This window comes from Canis lupus, chromosome 16 (genome assembly GCF_048164855.1).
Source record: "Canis lupus baileyi chromosome 16, mCanLup2.hap1, whole genome shotgun sequence".
Lineage (NCBI taxonomy): Eukaryota > Metazoa > Chordata > Mammalia > Carnivora > Canidae > Canis > Canis lupus.
In genome coordinates, this window is record NC_132853.1 from 24944657 (window position 1) to 24964801 (window position 20145).

Genomic DNA, 20145 nt, shown 5'->3' on the forward strand with positions numbered 1-20145 from the left:
ATTCCATCCTCTGTATTTATTGTGCAATGGAAGTCAGTTCCAGTGAACTGATCAAATTTAAATTATATTTTTTTGGCAGAACCCATCTTCAAGCTGATGCTATTGTATCTCCATCAGGAGGCACATAATGACTGCTTATTTCTCTTTTTGTGAAATTAGCAGCCATTGCCCAGACTCACAAATTCATTAAAGGTTTATATACTTCTGCCATCCTTTTAATTGGCTAGAATACATACTTCTATAGAGAGAAAACTCCCCTAATCAATTATTTGGCTATCCTGAGATTTATTTTGTATAGAAGACCCAGGGTGGCCCAATAGTTGATTATAGGTGCTAGGGGTGCTTACTTCTTGAGTATTAGTGATTGTTTCCCAGACTTTTCAGTGGACAGTACTAGAAAATACATCATGAATTTATATTCATACTCCCATTTACTCCCATTCCTTCTTATGTCAACTAAATTAATCACTATATTTTTATATGGATTAAATGTGTCAACATGAACAATGTTTCAATCTACCTCCTAATGGGCATTGATGAACTAAGGTAACAAGGAGGTAGGATAATAAGAAAAAGAAAGTAGGGGCACCTGGATGGCTCAGCTGTTGGGTATCTGCCTTTGGCTCAGGTCATGGTCTCAGGGTCCTGGGATCAAGCTCCACATTGGGCTTCCTGCTCAGTGGGGAGTCTGCTTCTCCCTCTGTTCCTCCCCTCTGCTTGGACTCTCTCAAATAAATAAATAAAACCTTTTTTAAAAAGAACAAGAAAGTAATTCCAAAGATAACTTCAAAACAGAAATTGAGAGCATAAAGCAGGAAAATACTAGGCCTAAATATTTGTAGAAGAGACTTCTAATGCTCTCACAAATATAGTTCTCCTTTCTTGTGGGGCATAAGGCAAGGAGATATTTCCTCATGCTCCTTGAATTGATATGACTATTTGTGGCCAAAGGATTAAGGACAGAATGATATATGCCACTTCTGGGCTAAATACTTAATTGCAGGCAAGAGACCTCTCCCTGGCATGACCACCTCTACCTTGGTGATTTATAAAAGCTCTTTCTGATATGCAATAAAAATGCCATAAGAAATGACACTGCCTGGAAAGTTATATCAACACACAAAGGAGTTGTCACAGAGAATCACCGAACTCCATCAACAGAATATTTATGAGTGAAAAATAACTTTGTGTTATCTCAAGCTACTATTTTGAGGGAAACATCTATTAAAAAGTGTAACATCACTATATTGACTCGCACAGTATTAAAAAAGAAAGGAAAAAGCTAAAAATGAAAAAAAAACTTTCCCAAAGACCCTGATTCTACCAACCTATATCCCTAAAAATTATCTTTACATAATTAATGACAAATACATAACATGAATACACGAAATAAGTCACACTGCATATTGGTGATGTTGAAAGAATAATTCAAGCACACAATAAGACCCACAGTACATAACCTATGGAAACATTAAGTACTTATTTACATAAAACAATACTTGTAAAATTTCAAATATTGTTATTCGAATGCAAATTCTGGTTTTATATACATGTGTTAAAAATATTTTTCCTTTCATTTTTTTTAAGATTTTATTTATTATTCATGACAGACACAGAGAGAGAGAGAGGCAGAGACATAAGCAGAGGGAGAAGCAGGGAGTCTGTTTCTCCCTCTGCAACCCCCTCCATGCTCTAATAAATAAATAAAATCATTTTTTAAAAAATGAAGACAAGGGATCCCTGGGTGGCGCAGCGGTTAGGCGCCTGCCTTTGGCCCAGGGCGCGATCCTGGAGACCCGGGATCGAGTCCCACATTGGGCTCCCGGTGCATGGAGCCTTCTTCTCCCTCTGCCTGTGTCTCTGCCTCTCTCTCTCTCTGTGTGACTATCATAAATAAATAAAAATTAAAAAAAAAATAAAAAAATAAAAAATGAAGACAACAACATTCAAGTACTCAAGACAAAGTTTATAATATCCAGCAGAGTGGTGGCTGGGTGGCTTAGTCAGTTAAGCATTCAACTCATGGTTTCCACTTAGATTATGATCTCATGGATCAAGAGACTGAGCCCCCGTGTAGGTCTCTGCACTCAGCAGAGAATCTGGTTGAAGATTTCCTCTTCCCTCTGACCCTCCCCCTTGCTCTCATGTGCTGTCTCCCTCTAAAATAAATAAATAAATCTTTTAAAAAATTAGGGGTACCTTGGTGGCACAGTCAGTTAAGTCTCTGATTCTTGGTTTTAGCTCAGGTTGTGATTTCAGGGTGGTGCAATCAAGCCCAGCCTCAGGCTCTGTGTTCAGCACAGAGTTGGCTTGGGTTTCTCTCTCCCTCTCCATGCCCCCAACCCTATGTGCAAGCTCATGCATTTTTTCTGTCTCTCTCAAATAATCTTTTTTCTTTCAAAGATTTTATTTATTTATTTATTTATTTATTTATTTATTCATGAGAGACAGAGAGACAGAGAGGCAGAGACACAGGCAGAGAGAGGGACAAGCAGGCTCCATGCAGGGATCCTGATGTGGGACTTGATCCCGGGACCCCAGGATCATGCCCTGAGCCAAAGGCAGAAGCTCAAACACTGAGCCACCCAGGCGTCCCAATAAATAAATCTTTTTAAAAAATTTATAATATCCAGGGTGCCTTAAGCATCTGCCTTCAGCCCAGGTCATGATCTCCAGGTCCTGGGATCAAGCCCTGCAGATGGCTTCCTGCTCAGTGGGGAACCTGCTTTTTCCCTCTCCCTCTGCCTCTTCCCTCTGCTTGTGCTCTCTCTCAAATGAATAAATAAAATCTTTAAAGAAAAATGTATAATATCCAGCAGATACAAACAATACTAGATGTAAGAAGAAGGAAAATGTAACCAATCACCAGAAATAAAATCAGTGAAAAGGATGACAGAGATGAGAGGTGCCTGGGTGGCTCAGTTGGTTAAGTGTCTGCCTTCAATTCAGGTCATGATCTCAGGGTCTTGGGATGGAACCTCACTTTGGGCTCTCTTCTCAGCAGGGAATCTGCTTTTCCCTCTCACTCTCCTTCTGTTTTCTCTCTCTCTCAAATAAATAAATAAAATCGTTTTTTTTTAAAAGAAATCTTTTAATCATTCATTAAATATATCAATTCTTACATTTTTCTACTACTTCGAAAAAGGGGCTCAAATTCAAACCATTATAAAAGTAAAGTTTTTAAAAATACACCTTTCTAAGAGATCATGTAAGAAATAGACCAATTCCCTCATATGCCTAACCCAAAGTTAGCCTAGAAGTTATAAAAAAAATTAATTAGATTCCATGTTATGACACAGATCATGTTCCAGAATGGTTAAATAGTATAGTAATCAAATTAACCAATAAGAATTAAAGTTAATGGGGATCCCTGGGTGGCGCAGCGGTTTGGCGCCTGCCTTTGGCCCAGGGCGCGATCCTGGAGACCCAGGATCGAATCCCACGTCGGGCTCCCGGTGCATGGAGCCTGCTTCTCCCTCTGCCTGTGTCTCTGCCTCTTTCTCTCTCTCTCTCTCTGTGACTATCATAAATAAATAAAAATTAAAAAAAAAAAAAAGAAAAGAAAAAAAAAGAATTAAAGTTAATGTATGCTTACTTTATTTAGACAAGTATTTTTTTTTTAAGATTTTATTTATTTATAAATGAGAGACACAGAGAGAAGGCAGAGAGACATATGGGTAGAGGGAGAAGCGGATTCCATGCAGGGAGCCCGACGTGGGACTCGATCCCAGGACTCCAGGATCACACCCTGGGCCAAAGGCAGGTGCCCAACCACTGAGCCACCCAGATGTCCCTAAACAAGTATTTGACAAGATCTCACAATATTATATTTTAGATATTATGGTAAACTGTAAACTTAATGATAGTTAGGGCCATGCAAATATGGCTGAGTAATAATAAATACAAAAAATATTGATTAAAAATTCTGTATCTTCTTTGGAAAAAAAAGACTAAAGAAGTTCTAACTGGACTTTATTTTTTAACTATTAAACATCTTTTTATCAGTGATTTGGATTTGACATAGAAGGCATGTGTATTAATTATGTAAATAACAAAAGTGGGAGGAATGGCTAATAAAATAGGTGACAGAATATAGAATCAAATTCATTTTAGGCTAGGGCAACAAGATTAAACGTATTTAAATTTCTTAGAAACTCAATATATTAAAGATAGAAAAACAAGATTAAGCTTGAAAATTTTAGCTAAGAAAGCTATGACCTTTTTGCTTAAGTTAATACAATTTTATGCTGCATGGTAATGATTAAAGAACTAAATATTCTCCTACTGTTCACTAATCTAATTCCATCTAGAGAACAGCATGGGATTAACCAGTATGCGTATTAACTATGGTTAAGAAGCAGCAGGGGAAAAGGATTTATTCACATGCCTAGAAGGGAAGGTTCCAGTTTCCCAATTCAAACAGCTGAATTCCATCTCTTAAGAGGTAACACCAGCTCTACCACCATCTCTAATGCTAGAAAATGAGGCTGGGACTAGGTCAGGAGAATATATCAAACTATTTCAATGCCCCCAAATTTAAATGGGGTAGACCAGAAACAAAAATTTCATTGAGTTCAAGACATCTACACCTTCAAGTTGATTTGTCACAGCAATTTAAAACATACAACTAGCAAGATAAAAATTTTAACAGTGTAAAAATTTTAACAATGTAAGAGAAATGTTAAACAGAAGATGTTGTGAGTAAAAAACTTATCTCTTTAAAAAGTCATTAGTTACAATGGGATATTATTAAGCCATAAAAAGAAATGAAGTTCTAACACATGCTATGACACAGACAGATTTTGAAAACATTATGTAAAATGAAATGAGCCACACAAAAAGATAAATATTGTATGATTCCACTTATATGAAATATTAGAATAAGCAAATTCAGAGGCAGAAAGTGGAGTGTGGAGCAAGAAGTTGGCGAGGGGAGAGGACTTATTACTGCTTAAGAGGTACAGAGTTTCTCTTTAGGGTGATAAAAACATTTTAGACAAAAATGGTAGTGATGTGCCCATAACACTGTGAATTCAATTAATGCCACTGAAATGTACTTTAAAATGGTGAAAATAATAAATTTTATTCTATATATTTTGCCCCAGATGCTTCTCTTCCATCTCTCAGCTCAGGAGGATCCAGCAAACAAAGTGACTTACTGGAGTCCTGACCTATCTCACTCATCCAGTCCAAGTCTTTAGTGTCATGGAATTACACTTAAAAATTTAAAGACTGACTAATAAAGTAAAATAAAGCCTAACCCAAAAGTAGCCCTTAAATAACTCTCAAGTAGTTCTAGTTATTAAGAAACAAGGAAATCATTCCCAACTCATAAACACACTATCCACCTACAGTTTGTGAAAATGACTGTTTAGAATAGAATGCATTTTCCCTCATAATTAATGATCAGATTTCCCTAGCTAACTCCCAGAATTCTACCTAAATTATAATGTGGCTAAAATACTAAGTAATTAACAACAATAATTATTAGGAATTTAAAAGCATACTATCATGAATGTATGCATTTCTTCTGTGTTATTATGAACTAAATAAGTTTGGGAGCTAGTATAGGAATGTAGTCATCATTTATAAATATTATTTCCAGAGAGATATGCCTGCACCATGAGGTACAAAGGTAATAAAATGACAACATTAATATGCCTTTGCCCATCTCTCCTCCCTTTCTGGGTTCTTCCTAGTTTCCACTGCTGAGATTATCAGGCAGACAAAAAACAAACTAAAAAAAGCAGAGTGAGCAACTGAGACATTATCAGGTCTCTATATCCCAGAAATGATACATCTAGCTAAAATCATATTCACAGAACCTGGACTACCATTCCTCTAAGGATGAGATCAATCAAGCGAGGTAGTAACATGTTTGACTACCCTTTCTGCTCATTCTTTCCTTTCAATTATAGTAGTCCAGTTCCAGTCAAGAAGTAATGAGCCAACTGATCATAGAACACAACTTTTCTGCACTTTTCACATTGGCTACTGGCAATAATAAACCTGCTGGGAAGTCACCAGTGCTAGGGAATAGCTAGTGAGGTGCTGTCACATGCCACCGCTGCCCTGGGTCTTTAAAAAGATTGGGACTCTAACTGCTATTTTGAAGAATGCTGATAATAACTTTGTGCCAAGACAGTCTTCTCTTACTTTTTCCTTCAGTAACCAAAGATACCTATTTAATAAATAAATAACACTCTGGGATATCTTATCAACAAGCAAATTTGAGAAACACTCCACTAAACCAAACACATATTCATTCTAGGCTACAACAACAAAAATAAACAAGTGGGACTACATCAAACCAAAAAACTTCTGCACAACAAAAGAAATCAACAACAGAATGAAAAGGCAACCTATGGAATGGGAGAAAATATTTGCAAATCATATATACAATAACATATGTTGTATGCTATCATACAGTGCAATAGCACCAAAAAACCCTAATTCTTAAAATGGCAGAGGAATCAAACAGACATTTTTCCAAAGACACACAAATGACCACAGGTATATGAAAAGATGCTCAACATCACTAATCATCAGAAAAATGAAAATCAAAACCTCAATGAGATAATAAATTTTAAAAAAGAGTAAATATTTCAATTCATTTTTGTAAGATATATCTTAATTCTGATAGAATACATCAAAAAATGTTAAGATCATTTCTTCTAGGAAGGGAAACTAGGTGGCCAGGGAACTGGATGGAAAGGAGATTTTCACTGTCCTTTGTTCTTTTTAAAATTTTGAACCATGAGAATGTATCATCTGTTAAAAAATACAAACAAGAAAAAGAAAAAAAACAAGCATTTTCCAATTGCCCTCCCACACTATATCATACAGACAGACCAATTGTGGGTGAAAAATGAAGTCATAGTCACTAGACAAGATAGTTTTCTAAGTAAGACAATGTTATACATTTTATAAAAAAGTAAAAGAGCCAACATGACAAATCAATGTATAAGCCTGAAATTTTCAGTGAAACATAGTACTCAAGAACTCTGCAACAAAAAGACAAATCGGCCAAATCCTAGCTCTTCTACTCAGGGATTGTGCGTCCTTGGACAAATTATATAACCTCTGCTTGTTTGTCTAGAAAACAAGATTAATAATAATAGCACCTATACCTCACAGGGTGTGGTGAGATTTAAGTGAGATAATTTACATAACATGTTTAGCATAGTGTCAATTACATGGTAAATAAATCCACAAATGTTAGTTGGAAGGCAACGCAGAAGACTAGCTAACATGAATTTGGATATTTGGACTTGAATCTTGGATCCATGTATTAGCTTTAATACTTAGGCAGGTAAATTAACCACCTTAAATCTCGTATGTCTTGGTAAGGGCACCAAGGAAAAAAGGTTCACAGAGTTCCACACATAAAGAGCTTGAACTTATTTCAAACATAAAAAAGTAACATTTTTCCAGTTCAAGAGAGTAAATACAAACTATTCAGAGCCAAGTAAGTAATGAAAAATTATACCCCCACCAAATATTCATTGTGCATATTACACATCAGACATCAAACAGGGTATGGGAGACACAGTGGAAGAGAAATAACCAACTTAACTGGTCTTTCTTGGCACTAACATTTTGTATGACGTACATTGGAAACAGATGTATAAACTTTCCTTTACAGGTGCTTAATCTGCTTCCTTCCTCTACATCTTCATCTCATTAATAAGTGTCTGGTTTTGAAGGAAGATTTACTTTCTGAGATTTTTAGAAATCCTCTGAGAGGGCAGCCAGGGTGGCTCAGCGATTTAGCACCTGCCTTCAGCCCAGGGCATGATCCTGGAGACCTGGAATTGAGTCCCATGTCGGGCTCCCTGCATGGAGCCTGCTTCTCCCTCTGCCTGTGTCTCTGCCTCTCTCTGTGTCTCTAATGAATAAATAAATTAAATCTTAAAAAAAAAAAATTCTGAGATGTATAATGATTTGATTTAGTAGTGTATCATCCTATTCCTTAAGTATAAAAGTTGCAATAAGGTTCTTCTGAGAACTACCTTCATAGTTAAAAACTGTCTCACCAGAACAAAGAATGTGCAAACTAGAGTAGAATATAGTTACTTGCTTAACCTGCCCTTCCAAACTAAGAGTGTATGCTCAGCACAAGCTCTTCCCAAACTCCTGCCAATTCATGCTCTTATCTACTCTCTTTGGTAGCTTATATTGACGTAAACACTGTACCACTCAACCTTTACATAAATACTATATAACTATGAGAAATGGGAAAAACAAAACCTAACTCAGTAATTTGTATAAGAATGTGCCCAATACTGTACCTACAGCTGGATTTTATTTTATTAATTAACAAGGGCCATTGGAATATTCATTACAAAACAAAGGAGGACAGCTTATAATATTTTCAGTATCATCATTAGAACAATATGACCCACACAATAAATGTATAGTCATTTCTGTTGAAAATCTCAAATTGAGACTTAAATAACCAAAAATACATCATTATATAAACCTATCTCCAGTAGTCAAGGAAAATAGCCCTAACTAAACAAAAATATTTTCAGAGAGTAACAAGTAATAAACCTGGCATTTTAGAACATGGGCATTTATTACCACAATTTCATGGACACATGCCATATGCAGGTTCCAGGGATTAGCACCTGGAAATTTTGGGGGGCATTATTCAGCCTATCACACTCCTATCAGGACACCTATAATCCCAAGAGGATGGGACAAACTCCTTTTTTTACCCTCTTTCTGTTGTCCAATGCTCAGCTCTGGACACAAGCAGAGTAGTGGAAAGTCGTAGCCACAAGAGGGTAACTAAAGTACTAGCCTTCTGAAAGGAGAATTAAAAATGACAGCTTCAGGGAAAGGGAAAGTACTATGTATGGATACTGAGGGGAGGAAAGAACTCAGGAAAGTTGTTTTTGACTCCTGGGTTCACCTCATAACAGCACATCATGCATGGATTGGAATTTAAATATTACAACAAAGTCTGAGAATTAAACTCAGGATAAATCATTGTCCAGGTTCCAGACTGGCCACTGGGTGGTGCACACGTGAAACGGATACAAATAATTGCGCACAGCCTTTGAAAATTCAACTGACATTGGAATCACAACTAAAAGAAGATGGATTGGAACTTGCAGCCTAAATGATCAATATCAATGATCAACAATCTAATACAATGATCTAATACAACAAATATATCAACCTCTCTACAGGATCTAAAGAGACTTAAAATCTCATAACACAATATTAAAAATGTCTGGAATATAATCCAGAATTACTCAGCATATAAAGAACCAGGAAAAGTCAATTTAATTAGGAAAAGATAATCAACAACTACATGAGACAAATATTACACTTATCAAAGACACTGGAGGGATCCCTGGGTGGCGCAGCGGTTTGGCGCCTGCCTTTGGCCCAGGGCGCGATCCTGGAGACCCGGGATCGAATCCCACATCAGGCTCCCGGTGCATGGAGCCTGCTTCTCCCTCTGCCTATGTCTCTGCCTCTCTCTCTTTCTCTCTCTGTGACTATCATAAATAAATAAAAATTAAAATAAATAAATAAATAAATAAATAAATAAATAAAAGACACTGGAGAAGCCATTATAAAAATGACCAAAGAAATGAGGTCAAACATTCACTGTTGAATGGAAAGATAGAAAGTCTTAGTACAGAATCAGAAGATGTTAATGAACACAAGTAAATAGTAACAAGCATAAGTCTTTATTAAATGGAGAAAAAAATTAAAATATGACTACAAGGTACAAAACAGGTATACTTTTTCACAAGATGTGTTCAATAGATCTTGAGACTCAAGATGCTGTTTCTTTAAGGTAAAAAAGGTAGATCCCTCTGCAGATCTAAATCACAGTTTTAACACTGTTAAAAACAATGTTCTGGGGTGCCAGGACAGCTCAGTTGGGTAAGCCTCTGCCTTCAGCTCAGGTCATGATCCCAGAGTCCTGGCATCAATCCCTGAGTCAGGCTCCCTCAGTGGGGAGCCTGTTTCTCCCTCTCCCTCTGCCTGCAGCTCCCCCTCTTGTGCACTCTGTCAAATAAATAAAATCTTTAAAAAAATAAATAAAAACACTGTTCTTAGATGAATTTTTAATAAGCATTACAATATATAAACCAAGAAAATAATTTTGTGATGCAAATCCAATGGCATTTCATTTGGTTCTCTATATTAGTAAATCTTCACAAAAATTTATTTATACAAAATTAATAATGAGGCTCTCTCTATTCCCCATTCAACAGACAGCGGCATCTTCTGGTGCAGTGCCAGCCATGTCCCCGAGACAATAGTGAAGGTCGGAGTGAACAGATTTGGCCGTATTGGGCACCTGGTCACCACAGCTGCTTTTAACTCTGGCAAAGTGGATACTGTCGCCATCAATGACCCCTTCATTAACCTCAACTACATAGTGTACATGTTCCAGTATGATTCTACCCACAGTAAATTCCACAGCACGGTCAAGGCTAGAATAGGAAACTTGTCATCAATGGGAAGTCCATCTCCATCTTCCAGGCGAGATCCCGCCAACATCAAATGGTGTGATGCTGGTGCTGAGTATGTTGTGGAGTCCACTGGGATCTTCACTACCATGGAGAAGGCTGGGGCTCACTTGAAGGGCGGGGCCAAGAGGGTCATCATCTTTGCTCCTTCCGCTGATGTCGCCATGTTTGTGATGGGCGTGAACCACGAGAAGTGTGACAACTCCTTCAAGATTGTCAGCAATGCCTCCTGCACCACCAACTGCTTGGCTCCTCTGGCCAAAGTCATCCATGACCACTTCAGCATCGTGGAGGGCCTCATGACCACCGTCCATGCCATCACTGCCACCCAGAAGACTGTGGACGGTCCCTCTGGGAAGCTCTGGCATAACAGCCGAGGGGCTGCCCAGAACATCATCCCTGCTTCCACTGGCGCCACCAAGGCTGTGGGCAAGGTCATCCCTGAGATGAACGGAAAGCTCACTGGCATGACCTTCTGTGTCCCCACCCCCAACATATCAGTTGTGGATCTGACCTGCCGCCTGGAGAAAGCTGCCAAATATGACGACATCAAGAAGGTGGTGAAGCAGGCATCAGAGGGCCCCCTCAAGGGCACCCTGGGCTACGCTGAGGACCAGGTTGTCTCCTGCAACTTCAACAGTGACACCCAGTCTTCCACCTTTGACGTCAAGGCTGGCATTGCCCTCAATGATCACTTTGTCAAGCTCATTTCCTGGTATGACAATGAATTCAGCTACAGCAACTGGGCGGTGGACCTCATGGTCCACATGGCCTCCAAGGAGTAAGAGCCTCCTGGACCACCAGCCCCAGCAAGAACAAGAGGAAGAGAGAGGCCCTCAGCTGCTGGGGAGTCCCTGCCCCAACTTAATCCCCCAACACACTGAGAATCTCCTGACCTCCAATATACATCCCAGACCCCGAGGAAGGGGAGGGGCTTGGGGAGCCCTACCTTGTCATGTACCATCAATAAAGTATACTGTACCCCTCAAAAAAATTAATAATGAAACAGATATTGTACAAATTAGACTCTAAAAAGTAGATAAAATTTCAGAAAAGGATTAAGATTGGAAACATTAACTGACTTGGGGTTCAAAAAACCCAGGAGTCCCTGGGTTTTAGACTTGGGAGTTATAGAACCCCAATATGAAATATAGATTAGGGATCCCTGGGTGGCGCAGCAGTTTAGCACCTGCCTTTGGCCCAGGGCGCGATCCTGGAGACCCGGGATCGAATCCCACGTCGGGCTCCCGGTGTATGGAGCCTGCTTCTCCGTCTGCCTATGTCTCTGCCTCTCTCTCTCTCTCTGACTATCGTAAATAAATAAAAAATTTAAAAAATAAAAAAATAAAAAAATAAATATAGATTAGATCCTTTACATCAACATTAAGTCTGATTAATGATTATTACTTTAAATTTTTTAAAATATTATTGCTAATATACAGAAAGCCTCAAATTCTTTAGTACCCTCAAAAGGCTTGGGACAATTAAGCCAAACACAAATGTATAGACCTTTAGTACACATTTCAGATCCACTAATATATTTAATTGGGATCCCTGAACAGTTGGGGGGGATTATTTTCAAATACTTTTTTTTTTTAAAGATTTTATTTAATTATTCATGAGAGACACAGAGAAAGAGGCAGAGACAGAGGCGAGGGAAAAAGCAGGCTCCATGCAGGGAGCCCGATGTGGGACTCAATCCTGGGACCACAAGACCAAGCCCAGGGCTGAAGGCAGATGCTCAACCACTGATCCACCCTGGCACCCCTACTTTTTTAAAAATTAAAAACTTTATTTAAGGATATCAAGGTTGGCAAGAATATAGAAAAGTTGCAACTCTCATATACCACTGATGGTAATGTAAAATGGTACAGCCATTTTGGAACAGTCTGGCAGTTCCTCAAAAGGTTAAACAGAGTTACCATATGACCCAGAAATTCTAGCCAAGATATATGTCCAAGAGAAAGGAAAATATATGTCCACACAAATGCACATGAATGTTCATAGCATCACTATTTATAATATCCAAAAGGTAGAAATAACCCAAATATCCATCAATTGATTAACAAATAACAAAATACTGTATATCCATACAAGGGAATATCATTCACCAACAAGAAGGAATGAAGGACTGATACGTGCCACCACACAGCATAATGTTTTCAAGGTTCATCTAAGTCAAAGAAGCCAGTCACATAAGACCATATATGATTCCACTTCTACAAAATGCTTAGAATAGGTAAATCTATAAGACAGAAAGTAAATCAGTATATTAACCTAGGGCTGATGGAGGAGAGGATGGAGAAAATAGGAGTGACAAGGGTATAGGGTTTGCTTTTGGGGGTAATGAAATTAATTGTGGTGATAGTTGCAAAACTGAACAAATGAAGTCATTAACCATATGCTTTAAATGTGTAATTGAGGGGTGCCTAGCTGGTTCAGTTGGTGGAACATGAGACTCTTGATCTTGGGGTTTTAAGTTTGAGCCCCAAGCTAAGTGCAGAGATCACTTAAAAATAAAATTTAAAAAGGGGTGAGTTGAATAGAATATCTCAAAAATTAGGAAACTGTTAAGGAAAACGTTGTTAGGAAACATACCAGTATTTCTTTTAAAGCAAAGATCTGGTATATATACATAGCAGAGTTGGCTTAACACATTTTCCTAAACGCTGCTCCTATAAGCCTTTTTACTCATCTAAAATTTTTGAAAGTCAACTGTAAAAATAAAAAAGAATGAGGATGGGAAAAATAATTCAGAATGAATCCTCATATGTTAATATCATATATCAATATTATTTTTTATATAAATGTCAAAACACTTCAGCTGCTCTGTCATTTGGAAATTAATGAGAAAATTATTCTTCAGAGCTGGAATCCTATTAAAGTTGCCATCCAGATATAAAATAACTTGAGTGAGTAAATAAATAAATAAATAAATAAATAAATAAATAAATAAATAAAATAATTTGATCAAACTATTTGCCTACTACTAATTTCTATGAGCAGTGCCAACTATAAACTGATCTTAAAACTTACAAATAATTTAAAAAGCTAGACTCTAGCCAGAATCTGTAAAAAAAAATAAAACATATTTTAAAAAATGCTACTAACTTGATTTTAAAGCTTCTTTCACATTAGACTAGGGAAAAAAAAAAACTAATTCTTAAGCCTGATTTCTCTTTCCTCTGAGGTCAAGTGCTTCATACAAATGGAATTTTATTATCTAGGATTTTCCCATTGTTGTTATTAATGGTACTTTAACAACATAAAAATGAGGTGGTTAAAATTCACCCTCAATTCACCATCTATATTTTACCTTGATATCTCACATATCAATGGCAAATAAAGAAAACACTAATTAAATCTTGCATCAGTTTTTTAATTCATATTTGGGACATGGAAGGCCAAAAAGCATAAAGGTTCATGGAATATTAGAGGATAGAAAGACAGCCTGATATAAACAGATAAATACATGACATATTTATGTATGTATCACAGCTATAAGTAGCTTTGAAGATCAGTGTAAAAGATTAGCCTTTGACTCATGAAAAAAAAAAAACATACTAAAAAGCTGTTAGAATGTGTGAGATGATTTAGCCACAGGTATGAAAACTAAGCAAATGAAAAAATAAGGCAATCATTAACCCCAGGGGGAAAAAAGACAAAAAAATAAAGACTAAATTGTAGCATATATATTGCAAAAATTTTTTTACATAATCCTAATACTGTAAATAACAAATACTGATTTATCCAAAAACTGTGATATAATTGCACTGAGAAGATGTCGAGGGGGGTGTATAAGAAAGCTATTTCCTACAATTAGAAAAGCAAAAGGGACGCCTGGTGGCTCAGCAGTTGGGCGTCTGCCTTTGGCCCAGGGCGTGATCCTGGAGTCCCAGGATTGAGTCCCTGTCTGGAGCCTGCCCTCTGCCTGTGTCTCTGCCTCTCTGTGTGTGTGTCTCTCATGAATAAATAAATAAAATCTTTAAAAAAAAAACAAAAAAAAAAAAAAGGAAAGCAAAGGATAAAATCTAAAATCAAGTAAGAAAGAGTGAAGATTATTATTTAGGAGACAGAAGTATATACCAGAAACTATCACTAGGAAATGGTTGCCTCAAGATGGAGTAGGTGGGGGACTCTTGGTTTTTCACTAGCTCCTTCTGATTCTGCTCTAATCATATATCACTATGATAAAAAAAATAATTTAAAAGGGACGCCTGGGTAGCTCAATGGTTGAGCGCCTGCCTTGGCTCAGGGGGTGATCCTAGGGTCCAGGATCCAGTCCTGCATTCAGGCTCCTTGTGCAGAGCCTGCTTATGTCTCTGCCCCGCCCCCCTCATGAATAAATAAATAAAATCATTGAGAAAAAACAGATAATTTAAAACCTTTATTTGCAAAGCAGGATAATTGGCTACTGCTGGGGAAGGACTCTAGGTAATGGGTATAAGATGGAAAAGGGGGATGCCTGGGTGGCTCAGCGGTTGAGCATCTGCCTTCGGCCCAGGGCGTGATCCTGGAGACCCAGGATCAAGTCCCACATCAGGCTCCCTGCATGGAGCCTGCTTCTCCCTCTGCCTATGTCTCTGCCTGCCTCTTTCTGTGTCTCTCATAAATAAATAAATAAAATCTTTAAAAAAAAAAAAAAAGATGGAAAAGGTTTGCTTTTCACTAAGCACACTTTTAGTGTGGTATTATCTATTTCTTTTAAGTCAATTATTAAATAATAGTTCACAAGACTATAAAACATGAAATAGAGCAACTGAAAACAAAAGCACTATAATTCAATTTAAATAATATAACTGGGATCCCTGGGTGGCTCAGTGGTTTAGTGCCTGCCTTCAGCCCAGGGCGTGATCCTGGGGACCGGGGATTGAGTCCCACATCAGGCTCCCTGCATGGAGCCTGCTTCTCTCACTGCCTGTGTCTCTGCCTCTCTGTCTCTCATGAATAAATAAATAAAAATTTTTTTAAATAAATAATATAACTAAAACATTCATTGCATATATTTTTCAAAAGGCAATTTTATTAAATAAAAATTTTATCTATATAGGAATGACTAGCCTCCTTGATACAGTCTAATCTATTTAAATAAATTCCTGTTGCTACTTACCCTGGATCATAATACAGTTTGTGTAATATAGCTTGTGGCAGAAACGGTTAGCAGTCTATACAATACCCATTTTTCCTTCCTTCCTTAGAAATAGAATCTCAATTTTTTTCCAAGATATTAATGATCAATCATAAATCAAAACTTGCATTTCAGATCATCTACCCTTGTAATTTGGGGGTCCATATTGGACATCATTGTTTATTTTCTTATTCTACTGAGACTTTTGGTGACATGGAATTCTTAAAACTCAGTATGAGAAACTCTCTAAGATGTCTCTCTCTTTGAGGTTCCCTGCAGAGAATCACCAAAGGAAAATTCATCCACATAGGATGAAATAGTTTAAGTACTATTTCCCCAAAAAGACTTACCAAGTATCAGGAAAATAAGTCTGGTTATTTTCACATGACATTCTAAGAGACAAATTAATTTTATTTATGTAGATTACTATCCTCTCAAATTACTTTATTGTTAAAGAATAAGTTATCAAAAACAAAAACAAAAACAAAACAAAAAGAATAAGTTATCAAATTTGTTAAAGGGAAAAAATTAAATACAATTTTCAGAAAAAAAATTAAAACATGCCATTTGCTCTATTTTGTTAAGTATATTTTATTATATTTGCCCCATAACTCATTTTTTTCCACATAAGAATTATCCTAGAGCTTCACATGCCTGTGTCAGGTATCTCTACTCCATAGAACCATTGACTATTAGATGTTAAGCATAAACCCATATCATAAAATGTTTATGTAACACTAGAGTCTGAAAGTAACTTACTAATACTCTTCTTAAATTTAGAGAATACTCCATATTACTTCTCCCCCTTCCTCAAGCCCAAAAGCAAAGGAGTCTTGCCTAAACAAAATAACCCAAGATACTCGTGTACATTACCTATTTATATCTGACAGACTGTCCAATAAACTAACCCTAGGATTAACTGGACAAACCAGATTACTAGTTCTGTTTGTCTTGGGTAACTTCCTGCTGCCACCATACTAGATAGCAAGTCCTGAGATTCAGTCTCTACCTCTTTTCTCATCTTTAAAGATACTCTATCTAAGACTATTCAAATACACAACTACAAGTCATACTCAGATCATAGACTACAGTGTCACTGGACATCAGTGAGGTAAATTATTAGAATACTCTCTCAATTAGCATGGCAATGGTTTAAAATAATTAAATAGTTTCTTTGCTGTTCTGGGTTGTAACTCCCCTTCCACTTACTAGCTTCCTTTAAAGCAAATATTTGTCCCTTTCTAATAGTTAGCAGATCAATTCCCATCCCATTGAAGAAGCTGAAGTCTCCTGAGATCCACGGGTGCTCTGAAGCAGCTTCAGGTTCAGCCACCAAGTTTATTCAAGTCAAAACTGGCTCTCTTTGGAGTCAGTGTCTCTGAACTCTACCGATGGAGATTTCCTGCCTAGCTTTTTTCCTTGATGTTTTCACAGCTTAATGCATGATTGTAAGATTGGATCCTTGTCCTCGCAACTGGCTCCCTGGACTACTTTATTATCCATACTTTTCTTGGAAACTGACAATCCTGGATCTTCTATTTCTAATGATCTCATTCTGAAATCTCTTCCCTTTAATTTCAATTTTCTACAAGTTTAATTTAATCCATAACTTCAAATCAAGAGAGAAAAAGGCAGAGTTCCAACTGTATCCCTGAGAATTCCTCCCTTTCACTGCCCCAGCTTTCCCAGCCTAAACTAGCCCACATCCTTTCCTGCTCCATTCCAGGCTGATTTCAAAGCCCACTAAAACATCAAAAATGTAACTGCACTCCTAACTTCTCTAATTACAATCAAGCTGCTAATAAATCTAATTCCTACAACAACTCTGATCAAAGGTTTGGAGGTTTTTTTGCCTCAAAACTTAAGTGACAAGGAAAAGACCCTGAAGTAAATTAATAAAGTTAGAACTAAAACCCAAATATCCAAACAAATACTAAATGATCTATTTTGTCAATAGTCAATTTTTATATTTTGGGCTCATTTTTCCAAATAGTATAAGTATCTTTCCTGAAAAACACAAAAAGCACATCTAATTAAATGTTTTACAAAGTTTTTGAGGGATAACTGAAATACAATAAACTGCAAATATTTTTTATTAGTCTCATTTTTATTTTATTTTTTTAAAGATTTTATTTATTCATAGAGAGGGGGGTGGGGGGCAGAGACACAGGCAGAAGGAGAAGCAGGCTCCATACAGGAAGCCCGACGCAGGACTCGATCCCGGGTCTCCAGGATCACACCCCAGGCCGCAGGCAGCGCTAAACCGCTGCGCCACCGGGGCTGCCCTAGTCTCATTTTTAAAGTTTTTTTTATTTAATTTTTTTTTTAAATTTATTTATGATAGTCAGAGAGAGAGAGAGAGAGGCAGAGACGCAGGCAGAGGGAGAAGCAGGCTCCATGCACCGGGAGCTTGACGTGGGACTCGATCCCAGGTCTCCAGGATCGCGCCCTGGGCCAAAGGCAGGCGCCAAACCGCTGCGCCACCCAGGGATTCCCCTAGTCTCATTTTTTTTTTTCCCTAGTCTCATTTTTAAATTGTGTATTTAAAGTATACAAATAACCAGTTTTGTGATACGTGTCATACCACTAAAACTATCATCACAATAAAAAAAACTAATAACATTTTCATCATCTCAAAAGTGTCCTCATGTCCCTCTGTAATCTCTCTCTCCCTCTTCTCCTCCTACACCACCACCAACCAGTAAGCTTCCTTTCAGGATAGATAACTTTGCACCTTCTAAAATTTATATGAATGTAATCATAAGCATGTATTCTACTTTTACTTGGATTCTTTCACTTAGCACAGCAATTTTGAGATTCGTTTATGTTTTCACATATATCGACACACCTTCCCTTTTAGATCTTCTCTTTTATCATTGAGTCAAAAACCAATTTTTCAAATTAGTTAAAAGAAAATCTTCATTGTGAATACATCTTATTGTATTTATGATGAATAGAATAGATATATTTAATATGCCTCTATTCTTTTTTTAATATTTTATTTATTTATTCCAGAGAGAGACAGGCAGACAGAGACAGGCAGAGGGAGAAGCAGGCTCCATGCAGGGAGCCAGATGTAGGACTCAGTCCTGGGTCTCCAGGACTGACTGAAGGCGGCGCTATTACACTGAGCCACCAGGGCTGCCCAATATGCCTCTATTCTAAAAGGAGGAATGTCATAGAAAGACTGCCCAATGAAGAAATATATTTGTTTTGTTTCTTAAATTCCGCATATGACCATATGATCATTGTCTTTCTCTGACTTATTTCACTTAGTGTAATATTATTTGTACCACATACTACACCAGTCAATGTCAGTACCTCAATTAATACAAGGATTCACGTAAGTGATTATGTATAAATTACTTTCTATAATGGTATTTTTTAGTTCCAGTATAAATGAGTAACTTCTATGACATTTACAATGCCACTTACAACATTCATAAGTTATATAATGTACCTGATGTAAGGTTTTTTTTTTTAATTTTTATTTATTTATGATAGTCACACACAGAGAGAGAGAGAGAGAGAGAGAGGCAGAGACACAGGCAGAGGGAGAAGCAGGCTCCATGCACTGGGAGCCCGACGTGGGATTTGATCCCGGGTCTCCAGGATCACGCCCTGGGCCAAAGGCAGGTGCCAAACCGCTGCACCACCCAGGGATCCCTGATGTAAGGTTTTATAGAAGAAGTTCACTAGTTCTGTTATGCCTAATGACTTGTTAGCTCTTCTACCATTAACTACTTTTCTTTTAAAAAAAAAAAAAAAAAGGAGATTTATTTATTTATTTGGGAGAGAGAGAGAGCATATGTGCATGTGCACACAAGCTGGGAGAGAGGTAGACGGAGATGAAGAGAATCCTCCAGCTGAGTCCATACTGCAGCCTCAATCCCAAGACCCCGAGATGATGACCTGAGCCAAAAATCAAGGGTTGGATGCTCAACTGAGCCTCCCAGGCACCCTATAAACTCTGTTTCTCAACAGTTACGAAGCTGTTTAAAAATCACTCTAGGATAAAATCTAGCAGTTAAGAATCATAAAGATAATGCACTTTTTACAAAAGTCTGTATGTAATTTTACGAGAGAATGAAATTAATATTTTCATCTAATAGAATCCTTGGAATCTTTTCTGTCCAGTCTTACAAAGAGAAATACTGAAAAACACTGAATTTTAAGAACTAGTGTACACATTACACCATGAACAAAAAGCAATGCAGTTAAAATCAAGTATAGTGAACATATTACAGACTCTAGTTACAGAGAAAGATTTTAATCCAGTATCCTGCCTAGTGTTCTCCTGTCAGCTATGTCAAGATCAGGATTTTCTGTAACAAATGGAAACATTAGCTATTCTTCTCTGGTTGATAGAAACACATTAGTTATTTTGGTATATTACAACAGTCAATAATCAATAGCATCAAGCCCAACAGTCAATGACTAGAGTTGTCAAGAAAGTTATCATCCATCATTCTAGTAAATCCAACATAAAGGAATGTCATAAATAATACAGATCAACTA

General features: G+C 37.3%; 1 protein-coding gene and 1 pseudogene across 3 annotated transcripts in view; one reads left to right on the forward strand and one right to left on the reverse strand.

Moving 5' to 3' along the window:
* Window positions 1–20145, reverse strand: part of USP32 (ubiquitin specific peptidase 32) — a 217489-nt gene that overhangs the window by 118029 nt on the left and 79315 nt on the right. The window lies entirely within an intron of this gene.
* Window positions 5623–11459, forward strand: LOC140605614 (glyceraldehyde-3-phosphate dehydrogenase pseudogene; annotated as a pseudogene).